This window comes from Atheta coriaria, unplaced genomic scaffold (assembly GCF_025399875.1).
Source record: "Atheta coriaria isolate IRGN ID8LTWV9N9 unplaced genomic scaffold, Caltech_Dcor_3.1 hic_scaffold_7_pilon, whole genome shotgun sequence".
Classification (NCBI taxonomy): domain Eukaryota; kingdom Metazoa; phylum Arthropoda; class Insecta; order Coleoptera; family Staphylinidae; genus Dalotia; species Dalotia coriaria.
Genome location: NW_027045449.1, coordinates 2,647,872 through 2,662,494, shown reverse-complemented (window position 1 = coordinate 2,662,494; position 14,623 = coordinate 2,647,872). Strand labels below are relative to the sequence as shown.

At 35.4% G+C, this 14,623-nt stretch overlaps 1 protein-coding gene across 1 annotated transcript in view; it reads right to left on the bottom strand.

Moving 5' to 3' along the window:
* Window positions 1-13,330, bottom strand: part of LOC135795903 (homeobox protein 9) — a 97,221-nt gene extending 83,891 nt beyond the window's left edge. Inside the window, exon 1 of the mRNA XM_065307714.1 lies at window positions 13,306-13,330. The gene's annotated coding sequence lies outside the window, so the exon portion shown is untranslated. The remainder of the gene's footprint in view (window positions 1-13,305) is intronic.
* Window positions 13,331-14,623: the final 1,293 nt, after the last annotated feature.

Below are 14,623 nucleotides of genomic sequence, written 5' to 3'. Positions count from 1 at the left end.
ATCGGAATACTTTCCCAACACTCACGCTTGTGAAGAAACCAGAAGTCTTCTGTTCATTCTGATTGCATCGTCACACGGTATTTATTTTTTCGGCCAAAATCAGCAGACGACAGGAACAGGAACATGAAATTAAATTAATTGGATTTTCGGTATACATTGTATTATAATGCACGAGATGACGTGTGGAAAAAGCGAAGAATCTCGCATTCGTATTAAATGCGTGTTAATTAATAACGAAAAAAACGAACACACCATATCCGCAAAAGCGGGCAAGAATACCAGATTAAAATTGAAATACTCGCAATGTTGGCGGCACTGCAGACACACACAATTGGTTATTATATATTGCTTAATCGTTCCTATTTATGCGCAAGAAACGAAGACGAGTAAGACTCAAGTGTGAGGAAGTCAAACACATGTTTTAATTGCTTCATCGCGTTAATTTAAGAGCATAATGAATTTTATTACGGATATTAAAGCAGTTAATTGATGCGACTTTTAATTAAGTCACAAAATTTCTAAAATTTAAAGATAATTACGTGAAAACTAAAAATTTTAGTTTTTTTTTTTAAAAGTGTAAAGTTTAAATCTAAGTATCAATTGATATAGAATTTGTTCAACATCTGTCTTGTCCGTTGTCTGTACCGAGATTTGAATCTTGTTCATTGCTCGTGTACGAATCATTATGTAGGTTATTTGCTCAGCGCTGTGTTTAAAACATTTAAATTATTAATATGTTGCGGTTTGGCAGCGCCGATGACAGACGTGTAGTTTTATCGGCTTATGCCAACTATCGGCAAACGAATTGTGAGCGCGTGTTTCAGATGTAAGCGATATTGAAACCAGTGAACCAATATATTTTGAGATGTCTTACTATCAGCGTCGATCTCTTTGGCAATAAGTTTTAATATTTTGTTGATTTTTGCGGGATAACAAATCGAAATAGAACGCAAATAGTAAAAATACTGGCGTACAATCATCAATATACCACTGATTAATAATCGTGGTTTAAAATTCTTAATTTACTGAGTAAATTTAATTGATGTTTGATGTATGTGACTGAAAATCAATAAAATTGTGAATTTGTTTAATGAATCTTGAGGTATTTAATATGAAAAAAGCGTTTATTTTTGTATAAAGTACGGAGTTGATGATTATTATAATCAAAAGAATCACAGAAATTCCGAAAACGGCAAAAAAATCGAGAAAAGTTAATCAGAGCAAAGAACTCAGCACTGACGTCACTTCCCCCACCAGAAGCTACTCAGTTGTGTGGATATGTGAGCCACAACAATAAAAATTGTATTTTTTTCTGAATAAATTTTATTTTCACGAATTTACACCAATAAACCTCAAGTTTTCCGTTTTGTTAACTGAACATTGATTTATTTTACCAATAAAACCAATATTTTCTCAAAAATTTTCTTTTTCCTAAGCATTTATTTCCAAATAAATCAAATTCAAAGATGCACATAACTCAAACGCGTAAAACGAAACCTTTCGATACTGAGTAATAATATTATGCACTACCGTAAATAATGTTGATGATGAATAGAAATACCAGCGTTTAGGCCTCTTCAAAATTGAAATTTTAATCACTCGCAGCGGGTGCAAGCGTCGACGACAACGCAGCGCGAAAAGAAATCCATTCGACTTGTCGAACCACGCACATCGCGCTTCTATAGCCACCCACGACGCATCGCGACAGCTCTTTTTGTGTCGATGAACCAGCATCACTATTGGAAATCAATCCGATGATGAATTACACTTTTACAAATTATCCATGCACTAAAAGCACCAACTTTGTAGGCCTATGTACTGCGCCTGCATTGGGATGTGTCGTATTTTCTTCAAAAAATCACGCAATGCATTAGACGCACCATCATCATGTGGCTCGTGGCTGCATCGCGTTATTAATAAATTACGACCGTTTATCGGCAACTTTCATGCGCGAAAATTAATATTTTTTAATGCGCCGCGAGTAATTAACACGCGATGGATTGCTGCGTTCCGCATCTAATGGCTTTCGGGGCTTCGCGCAGTTTCTTCGCCGATATCGAAGGCTAAATTGATTAAATGCATTCATGCCGTCGACAATTACTCAACGTGTGTTGCGTGTGTGCCAAGTAAAAAATCTTAACATGAAAAAACACACACACTGCATTACAGCGCTATCTGCTTATAGATGATTGATTACCAGCGTGCAAAAATTGACTTTTTACACATTGCGCAAAATTCGCAACGTAATCAATCATTAAGTGGTATTAGTGCATAAATTTCTAACTAAAAATATAAAAAATTTACGTAGATGTATGAAAGAAAGAAGAAAAAGTAGCTTGTTAGTAAAATTGTAAGATTTTAGTGTAACAAATTTGAGAAAACTAGCAACAAATCAGAAAAAGTAAAGTAAGTGCGCGTAAAATTTATTTACTCAACCGGAACGCGCATTATCTCTTTCAGGTAATTTTATGAATTATGATTAATAGCTCCAAATTTTCTAAGTAATATTTTACAGTTCGTAAATTATGTTTTGTTAACTGACATGGACACCATTCATAATACGTTTGTTATTTTAAAGTACATAAAATACCAAAACTCATAAAATGCAACCAAAATTGCAGATATGAATTGATTTTTCTACTCCACTTTTTTTATGGTTTGAAGACATAAAAATTGGGAATTTAATCACAGACGGCCTAAAACGTGACTAAAGTACTTTAGAAACGGAGCAACATGTGCTGCTATTTTTCGTCTTCAAACGTTGTTAAATACCGTTTAGCGCACTTGATACTTAGTATATCTTCTTTTAAAGCGCACAAGAGACAGAAATACAAAAAAATGCAATCAAAATTGTTGATTTCAGTTGATTTACGTCACCTTCAAGCTTTAATTTTACACAAAACTGTTATACATCGATCGTGACTCTGTCCACCTTGAAAATTCGGGCGCGATTCAAACAATCAAGATAAACAAACGTATCCAAACATTTAAATTTTTAAATATTCTATCTATTTCAATCCTCACGTTTCGAGATCGAAATAAAAATATGTTTCATTTTTCCACACCTCGTTGCTTAAATTTGCGTTTCGATAAAATTACGCTCTGGCATTGATAGGCGTAGTTTACGAGCTAACTGGATCATTGCATCGCGAAACAAACGAAGCAGTGAACAAAACATTTCGTGAAAATCGTGTCCGCCAAATGAGATTAACAATTATTCTCGCGTTGTGCACTTGCTCTTAAACAGAAAACTATCCGTGAAAGCAGCACCCAAGCCAGTGGAGCAAAACGTTTTCGGCGCTCGCTTTACGATCATCGCGAGCGCGCGCACACTTTGGGTCGTACATTTCGAACTGGACAGGACACGCTTCATCGCCATCTGAAAATCTCTCGATTTGCAGTTGTTTGCGTTCGGATGCCTTCTGGTCGCATCGCTTCGTGCGCGAGACTCGTGCCCGTCGATGGAATCACAAATTTTAAACCTCCAAAAATCACAAATACTAAATTTAGTAACTTAAAAGTAGTGTTAGTTTTTTTCTGCTTCGTTTCTTTTCATGTTTATATGTGTGGCAGCTAATAAAGATGCAACTATCTATTGATGCGTTACCAGAACACTTTAAAACGTTTAGCTTGAGGACACAGCGAAGCTGATACTCGCATAGAGGCGAAATAAATCATGCGTCAATTGATCCAGTCAAAAAATTCGGTTCTACATAAATCGACTATTTATAACGATTCACTCTATGATTACATCCAATTATATCACATAACTCAGAACGTCGAAACTAAAATTTCGATGCAAACCCACCTCGAAGAATTAAAATTAAACATGCGTACTTTAGTGTGCAGTTATTTTAATTTAAATAGGTATTAGTGCGTTTTATTCACGTTTTATTACATTTTATTGCCACCGCAACCCAAAGCTTCGAATGAAACGTCTAATTAGCAGGGAATAATTAGTATATTCACGTAATACCTACAAGTCGATTATCGGGTCGTTAGCGTACTTCAAATATTTACACATTTCATAATTATTTATTAATTAATTTTTGCCGCAACATGCAATTGCGCGGAATATTTCCGCGCAGCGATCGTAAAATTCGCTAGTTTATCGCACATAGAAAAACTCTCGGCAATGTGCGCGATCGATATTTATGGCGTTTATTAAGACGAGCTGCATGCCGCACACGCGCATACTATCGCGTCTAATTAAAATAAGTTAATAAATATGGCCGCCGCGCGACGATAGCGAGTCACTTACGTAAGTAAGTATTACACATTACACTCATTCGATGATATTTAAGTGATGTCTACTCAGAGATGCCAGTCGTAGGCATTTCGCGGAATCGCTGGAATTTGTTGCGAGAGTCTCCGCGCGCGCGTGTTTTACGATTTCATCGATCGATTGTTATTGGAATTGTTATTTAAATCAATTCCGGTATTGATAGGCTCGGAGAAGTGAAATCATGAAATCATCGGCGCGGTGGGAAACAATGCTGCAGATATTTCTGCATGGTAATGATTTTTTCCGCCGCTGCTTTTTGTTTTCAATAAACGAGTGGATAATAATAGTAATTCAGCGCGGCGCGATGGGAGGCTGAATCGTGATCGCCAACTGATCGTTTATTAATGATTTGATTATATATTTAACAAGTAATAATAAAATATTACAAATGTAAATTGCAAGAAGTGAAACATTTTTGTAAAAATCTATTTTTCATTACTTTGTAATATTCAGATGAAATATTTTATTTTTCTTGCTGGAAATGTTAATATCTGCCTACAGCGACGAATGAAAATTTATTAGAATTACAATTAGGAACGATTACGCGCTGGTATAAAATTAAATGAATTAATTCACCCGTCTTGCCGTCGGTTATAACTATATTGTGCGTCTGTGCACTGCGCCTTTGCCCAAAGATAGACGAAAACAAATTAAAATAATTTGTGCGTGTGCAGAAAGCGCTTTTCGCATTCGCCGCGGAAAGCCCATATTGTAATTTAGCGCTCGGCCCGATAGCTACTAATATAGATATTAAACATTAGCCGAGAATGCCTACTCGCTAATATCGATTATTATTACCACCAAGCGCATATCCACATAATGAAGCGATTATTAAATTATATAAAGTTATAAAGTCTTCGTTTTTATGCTTTTATCTTAGATTTTCACATACAAACAAAGGGAATAACAAACATTTTCCTTGTAAATCTTCTAATAAGACTTATAATTTATTTTTTAAGTGTTTTAAGGGGACACTCTGTGTACAAGGTCGACCTTTACAAGTTAATGTTGCCGGTAATCGCCGCACGGGGGCAATGCGAATACAAATAATCAATTAATCGTATAACTTAATACCTAGGCAACAACTTGAAATGAAAAAACGCACGAATATTATGTGCATAATACTGGTTATCAACATTTGCATATTTTCTACGTGACTTTTCTTACGCATTCTTCGACAACGCAATCATTTCTTGCTAATTGGTGTAAAATAACGAGTGCAGCATTTTTATTTTCATGTTTTACACGCAAAATTAAAAATAAATAAAGTTTGGTATTTTTATAATAATCTTCTTATTAAACAATGCACTATTAAAGTATAATTTATGTAAATTTCAAAATTAAAATCGTCGTAAATGTCATTTGCGCAAATGCAATGTTGTAATAATAACAGATACCAGATTGATTTTATTACGAGACATTTGTGCTAAACGTTTTAAACGAATTATAATGCATGCAAACTTTAGTTCACCGCAAATAATAATAAAAAATCTCAATCATTGTGATGTAAATGAGCTTAATCCACATCGTGGATTATTATGCGCAACGTGTTTGCGCCGCATGCAAAAGTCGCAATAATTAGTTTACGCCGCGCGCGTATATTTCATTAATTAACGACGTTAGGCGCGCATTTATTACCATAAATTAAATTTTTTAATATGAAAATCTGCGCTTGCACGTCCGACAATTGCAGCAATGACTCACGAATTTCATGCGATTTTTATTTTAAACGAAACAAAGATAACTTTAGACATTTGACGTTTATTGTCGTGTTTGGTATGCGCATGCGCATTTGAAGCTTTTATCGTCGGATTGAAAGATTGACGTCGATGATTCGACAAATTATTTTTCTTTTCAGCATCTTCTTATTAAATTTTAATGGTGAATTAAGCATTTACTCAGTGCCTCAACTGAGTATCTAAGTTTATTAACAGCGCGTGCAAAGTGGAAATTGATGAATTGCTCTCATGGTAAACAAAACCGCTAAAAATGATAAACGTGCAGAACTAACCTCAACTGCAAGCTGGGTTTAAGTAAAAATCGATTCAAAGCCGAGCGCGCCGCTTGTTATTTATATATTTAGAATTAAAATAAATATGTTTTTAATGTTTATATAATACTTGGTAATGATTTGTTGCTTTTACCGCACGATGATGACGGTAATAATTGGTAAATGGGTTCGCAAACGACGAGCGGTTGCGTTGAATATTATAATATTGTTATGGTTTTTGAATTATTTTCGTGTGTTTGTTTTGCGTGCCGTTGGCTTGCCGCACACACCATCGGAGAGCCATAATGCGCGTTCGGAATAGTTAATGGTGAATAATTAGGCCCGCGAGGAAAAATTCATCAGCGTGGAATTTGCTGCGAGTCACAAACGTTTCCCTAATGTGGATAATATTAGTGCACGTGTATTATGTTTGCTTTATTTATGAAAAATCACTTTGGATAAATACAGGTTGTCATGATTATGACTAATGTGTATTTTTGATTTCTTTATTAATCAAAAAAGTAAAAAAATTGTATTAAAAAATGACCATGACGCAAAAATGCGATATTAAATTAAGAATTAATTAATGTAAATTATGTTTTGATCAAAATTGGATAAAATAATTAGATATTGTATTAAAAATAATTTAAAACATGATTAAAAGTTGATTTGGGATGGAAAATAACAAAATAATAGTTCTTTTAGAGCATTTTTTTGAAAATTCTGTCATATCTCGCAAAATAAAAGGTTTTTTCCACTATTTTTTGTTTTATTTTGTTAAGAAAGAGCTCTTCTATTGGAAATAATATTCAAAAAAAAAAAATTGCTGAAAACTGCCCTAAAATAACTTTTTTTGACTTCCATCTTAAAAAAGCCACTTTTCCCACGATTTCCAGGCCTTAAAAGAAGCAATTTAATCATGTATGCCCAAAGCAGTGAATAAAGTATATTAGTAACGGGGTGGAGCTTGCGCATGCGCATTTGCCTTTCTCCAAAACGTCAAAATAAAATTTTTCTGATGATTTCTGATGATACTAAATCATCAAATCATCTAAAAATAATAACCAACATTTTAATATCAAAATTTATGACTTAAAAGACACTCCTGCAACTCAACCTCTTCTACCTCCAGATACCTAAATATCAAGTAACTAATTAAATTCGTTGCGTGAAATTTTGCATTATATTTTAATTAGCATTCAATTATAAAGATACACATTTGGATAGCCGCAATCCTCCGAGTTAAATTTTAATTATATCGCATTATTGTATTTTCATGCATTATTCAAATTTGGTGCTAGCGGTTGCGCTTCCAACAGTTTTTCGGAAAACAACGCGCGTCGCAAAACGGAGCAAGCACACCGTTTATATTCTATATAAACCCGCCAGCCTTCCCACTCTCTCAACTTAATCTTTTTCGTTTGCGTTGGTCGCATCTCACATCACACAGTTTTCATGCTAATGACCGTATCTCATTGTGCTCGTGCATATTAATACGTTTTGTTCGCGTTTCGGTAGCTTAAAACACGCTAATTAATTTTAATCGACCTAAAAGCACCAAATAACATTAAATTATTATATAAATAAATTTATATTCCCACTTAACATTTATTCCTTCTTAACGGGTTTTATTTTATAATACGTTAAAACGAAATTAAAGAAGCAGAAAAAATGGCATCAAAAAGTTGCACTTGCATATTGGCCGTGACATGCACGTTGTCCGATAAGGCAAATAAGGCGTTTGATTTTCGATAAAATCACACGACTCTTCTTCTTAAGCTCCTCTCGAGAGCTTGTTTAATACTTAAAATACACCTCAAAGTTGGTAACTCGTGTATGTGTTGAATCTGTGCGATTGCTTCCGAGTCGACCGCACGTTTCGCGCCTCTGTTAGATGTCCTTAAAAGATTTACAATGCGCAGGAATCGGTATGGAATGTCCGGCGAACAGCGGTTTCGTATTCGCCGCATTGCGATGCGTCCATAAGCGCCCGACGCGCGAAAAACATCGCCGGACACGTCCATTGCGTCCAGAGATCGACACGCTGGATATAACTCTTAATTGCTGTTTTGCGCTGTCGCAGTGTGCTGTTCGTTACGCGATGACCCGCGCGCTATCAAATTAGATCGCGACAATCGCAACTGTCCACAAAACAAACTCCGCACACGCAGGTAAAATAAAAATAAACCTCACAGGCAAATTTTTATTACCACCGCAGTCACCCTAGCGCCATCTATCGATTCATTTATATACTAAATATTAAATTTTTATCTTCGGTAGAAAGTCAAAATTTTCAAGGATTTTCGTTGAATTCTAGAGCATGCGCCGATCACAATTTCATCAGAATGACAATCCCGGGGCCCTTTCACACGCAATGTCGGTGTGATGCGTGGAATTTTCGGAATGTCGCGAAAATGCCTACAGCCCAAAATCGGCAAACAATTTAAATTATTCAAATTGTGTTGAAATTTACGATTAGCCAACCGCCTCTCCCGATTTGGTCGCGCGCGCTGAGTAAAATGCGTACTCCACCAACTTTTGTGCATATTTATTACGACAATTTCGAGCGTGCGATTAAAGAATGCACTTCTCCGCTACTGGATTTGTGCATTTCTTATTTTGTCTGTATGTGTGTTTGTTTCTTCTTTTCAGCCGCATGCGACTTGCGCATAGTTTACGATCGAAGCATTCCACTACTCGCAGCGTCATGAATAAACAAGTCGACTCGCGTTTTTCACCTGCGTGGGTTTTCCGTCGATCGAAGAGACAAAACGAAAACGCAACCAAATTGAAATGAGACCCGCCGACCAGCTCAAGCCTGTCTCATGAATTATTCATGCATTTCTTAATTTTGCTCCTGTCAATCAAAAATCCACAACAACGCAAAAAAATCGACTACAAAATTCGTCGTACAAGACAACGCTCTGCATGTGTTTATATAATGGATCATTCACTCTCTGCTTCACTGGTACAACATCCGGATTGTAATCTAAAAAGTGTATTAATTAAGCGGTCGCCCGGTCGCTCAACATAGCGTCACGCAAACACTTTTTATTATCATCACACACGCATGCAAAAAACGCGCGCTAATTAATTTATTAAGCAAACTTTCGTTGCATATCCAAAAAATTCGTTTTTTATTATTATTACTATTTTTAATTTCACTATCTGTGATCTGCGGCAGTGCAACTGTCCGCAAAACAAAATTAACGGATTTTTTACTGGCCGAAATTGGATAACAACTGTTGACGTTGTTTAATTTGTTAAAAGTGAAATTAAGACCTGCTTTTAATTCTTATTTTATATCAAGTCGTAAAATTTTTGATTTTTATTGTTTTTTAAGCCGTATTAATTTTCTAATCTGCAAAATATGCTAAAATTTTTATCTACGTTTTTTTTTTCATTAAATATTAATTATTCTATATTTATTTATTTATTATTATTTATATCGACACTTGTTTTACACTTGTACTACTTTTATACGGCTTGATCGCATCGCAATCGCTTCCTGGTATATTTTTCTAATTTCACGCATTGTTGATTAAAACGTAAATATTCAAGAGTAAAAAATCAACAACAAGAAACAAACACACAACATGAAAGCGCGTGTACTCGTAGTTGAAATCATTTCGAGCATTTTGCTGCACGCTTTGAGAACTGAGACGCGAAAGAGACGCAAGGCAAAAACACGAAAGGCGACCTTGCTTTGATTGCGCGCTTTAATTGTTCTCTAATGTCGCGGCGTAGCGAATTAGATCGAAGATCGGGCCGAAAGAGGAAGTTGCGCGAGAGGAAAAAAAAGTAATCAAAACATGCTCACTGGCAGTCATTAAAGTTTCAAGATAATTGCATTTGACAAGCGCACTCCAGTGTAATCATTTTACTTTTTACACGCCAATTATTTGTCTTAATGATTGGAAATATTAACATATCGACTTGCATACAATTCATTCATTATTTTTTTTCTATTCTATAACACAAATAAAATAAATCATTGAAACATGTAATTTTTAATAATTCTGATTTCAGCGTGTCATGCATTTCATTTTTTCCTCATTGTTCTAGATTGTGATACGTCTGAATGCTGACTCTAATTGTTGTTATTCTCCAGCCACGAACACGATTAACGAGCTGCGTTTTATAGCGAAATCATTTTCTGCGCATATCTTATTATGAGCTACGCATTAACGCATAGATTATATTTACGACCAACGCCTACAACCCGCCAAACTGAAACCTATTCATGTCTAGCACTTTAACTCACTCTCGATGGCGTAAATTGTGAAATTTTGATTTACGCATTCGCACGCAACAAAAACGCACGCGTCAAACGCGGCGCGTGAAATTGATACGTTTGCGCGGTTGATTGGGAAATGATTTAAGCTAATTGATGCAGATTATAGGCCAGACAATAGTCGAATCGATTTAGGCACAGTCGAGCAACTGATTTTTGCCTATGGATAAGCGGAAACAATCCAAACTGAAAAGACGTTTGAATGGTTTATTATGTTGTCTTGCGCAATTAAAAAAGTGCTACTAATTGATACCTTAGGCAGTGTGATCAAAAGTAGAAAATATATTCGAACATTTCAAAAAGAGACAGAAAGAAAAATTATGCGATTTTATTGTATTAATACACTTAGTATACTTTAAAGTTGGTATTTTGTTGCTTAAAAGTGATTCGATAATAACTTCATATCGCTTAATCTAGATTTTATTACCTTGCTACTTCTAGACAATAAAATCGGACGTATAAAATTTAAAAATTTTGACGCTTTCATTTTCGCTGGCAGTAAATTCATAATAAATAATGTAAAATTTATTATTTTATTATCCTACGAGCTTAAAATGTGTGCAATTCAATTTAAACCAAAAATTACACACAAATAAAGCATAGTATTTAATTCACTTATAATTCTGCACTTTAAAATTTACGAGACCAATATAAATGCCAAATTGACACTGCGGAATTTGCATTTCGTAATTAGTCAATATGTAAAACATTAGGGGTTTAACACGTGCGCAGCCGGGTCCGGTTGCTATCGACGCTCTTAAATCAGTAACTTGATATGACACTCAACGACACATAAAGCCGAGAATAGAGCAATAAGGAAAAGGCATAAAAAACGCGAATACCCGCCGAACATATTTTATGCGCACATTATATTATTGATCCCGTGCGTTGTAAATTCGACAGCGATGCATGTTTATATTTATCTCTAGGTGTGGGACGTGAAATTCCTCGAAATATTTCATTGTCAACGCGGAGACACCACAGAACTCATAGGTGCGACTGACGATGTTTCGAAATTTTTTCCTCCTCGCGCGCAAAAAAAGCGATGAATATCGTTAAACTTTACCGAATTACTGATTTATTAATGTGGCTACATTATGACACAGTTTAAATGTGTGTAGCTTTTTTTGTTATAGTATCTATAAAATTAACGATAAAACTTGATACGCGTGCTAATTATGTGCATACGCAGCAGACAAAAATCTCTCTGGATTCATCAGATAAGATTTTATTTTAATTTCACTCAATTTGTTGTAAATTGGTTGGAATCACACACAAAAAAAATCCGAACGTTTTCGAAACGAGCTTATAATTAATGGCGAAGGACCACGGCGGGTAATTTTATCTTCGGTTTGTATCGCGGTTTATGTCTTTACAAGCCGAGTTGCAGCGCCAGGTTTTCGAATTTCTGATATAACGCACGGCAATGTCCTGCAATAAACCGCAAATGAAGAGTTTTCGATGTAACGGAAGGAAGTCATCTGTTTCGCGCGATTCTAGCAACTGTATACGTCAGAAATAACCTCAAATATAAAATATTAGCATAATATACATATTAACGCCATCTACCGTGAAAAAATAAAATTTTCTCCACAAATAAACGAAAAAGTTAATATTTGCATAAAACATGTTTATGAATATGATTTATAGCAACAATTTTCGTGCGACATGCATAAATTTATTAATTTCGCAAGCGGGAAACTAATTAATTTAATCAAAGTTTAAGCCAAAACGCACTAAACAAACATAAACTACAATTTCTTGCGTTTGTGTTTGCTTTGTGCTTAATAGATGTGAAAGTGTCCGAAAAGTCACACCGTCGCCTCGCCGGCAATTAATAATAATTAATTTATGACGTTTATTGAGAAGACGCGCGACGCAAATTAAGATAAAACATAAACGCCACGATGTGCATATTAAACACACGCGTAATCACAAAGCGAACATCGAAATTGTATGATATTTGTGTAAATATCAACATGCAGACACTTTTAATAATCAAATCACGTTGTAAATGTACATCAGCGCATACAAGCCTTATAAATAATTCGTTATCGTGTAAGTTTTGTACCATGCTTCTGTGTTTCATGCTAAATTTAAAGAAAAAAATGAGAAAGTTTTGACAATTCTTTTAAGCAAAATGTTTCGGATGTGAATGTGTTGTGATGATCTGCGTTTATCTTGATCATGTTCACGTCTACGATTAGTAGAAATTTGCACTTGCTGTAACTGTTAAACAGTTTAACTCCGCGTCTTAAGTTGGATTTTTTGCGTGTTTTGCTGGTGGTTTATTCGTGCGCGCATGTCTGCGATGTGTCTATGCGTCTATACGCTCGCGGAGAATAGTAAATCCATCTATTAGCAGGACGCGCTCAAATGGATGCGATAAATAATGTAATAAGCTTATCTGTGGAATATGTGTAATATTATCCGGGCTTGTACGCGCCTCGGCCGATAAGTCGCGCGGATGTAAATTAAATCCGCGCAGGTACGCGGTCGAACGCATGTGCCACAACTAAGTGGCGTCCTTTTTTCGTTCGCGATTTATAGCTGGCGAGCCGAGTTGCGTTTCGACTCTACTGCACTTTGGTCGAGTTGATTTCCTCGTTCGTGGAGACATAGATATTTGCGAAACATGGCCGGCTTGTGAAAAGTGCACATGAATATTCATGTTCATTGATCACCAAATGAAGAATTCCGCAAATAGATAGAAATTGAAATTTAATATGTGTCTACCTTGGATTTGTGGTGCTTGCTGTGGAACATGCAGTGAAGATGTGGTGTGTTGATGTGGTTCTAAAATAATAAAAACAACTGAAAATTAATAAATTCTGTACATATATTGTATAACCTTACAGAAAATTCAAATTTTTGAGGTTAGAATGAAGAAGTCCAATTGGATTTTTGTTCTTTTTGGTTGTAATTCACGTTGTAGACTTGATTCTCAGCTTGCATAACACCCATCAGCCCTCTTGCAGTAGGAATACAGTGTTTAAATTGGTTTTCTATTGAATTTTTAGCCGTTAAATTTGGATTTTGTTGATTCACTGCTCCTGCACTGTACGAGCAACTGGCGCGCAATGGATGACGCACACATTCACCCCAACCGACACCACTCGTTGTTTTGACTCTTTTTTGCTTGTACTGCACTAGTCAGTAATCTGCTTCTCTTCTAACTTTAAAATATCACAATATAAAAGCCGGTTATTTCATAGTAAACTTTAATACTTTCAATACCTAATACAATTCTGCAGCAAAAACACACAAATACAAATTTAAATTCAAAAATAAAACATGCAACAGTTACATCAGCAATATATGCAACCAAGTATACATCAATTAAATTTCTAACCCTAAGCAAAATTATTTTAACGATAAAAAACTTATAAAACGCTAAAAATAACTAACAATAACTATAATTAAACATAAGTTAACTAAATAATAAATAATTATAGATATCCCAACCTAATAAATAGCAATTTTTGTGCAAATTTAATTATACTCGTTACATGAATTTATTATTGTATAATTAAGTTAATTTTCCATTGGTTTTCTTTGTTCCAGCGCGCATTAAACAACGTTTTCGAAACAATACAACAATACCCCACGTCGCATTAGCATTCGCACACTTGCAAGCCAGAGAGCGATATATTTACGATCGCGTTGGTTAATTCGCACGAACTTTGTGTATCGAACGCTCGCCATTTGAAAATTCGCAAACGCAATGCAATGCAATACGGAACACGCCCGAGCTACAACCAACAACATACATACACGTATAAAATATATATATCTATGATTTATCGACAACCTTGGACAAGGCCGTCGAGCGTATTTCACTGCGAACGCGGTAACTTACACACGATTTATTACGGCGCTCATTATAATAATTTTTACGCCGCTTTTATTCACCGTAAAGCTGTTGGTTGGGTGCACAGGACGAAAAAATGCAGCCGGCTTCGACAATGGAGCGTGTCGCGGCTGGATAGTTCCACGTTGGCACGTTTTGATACGCGCATGCAAATTAATCATTGAAAATGCCGACAATTATCGC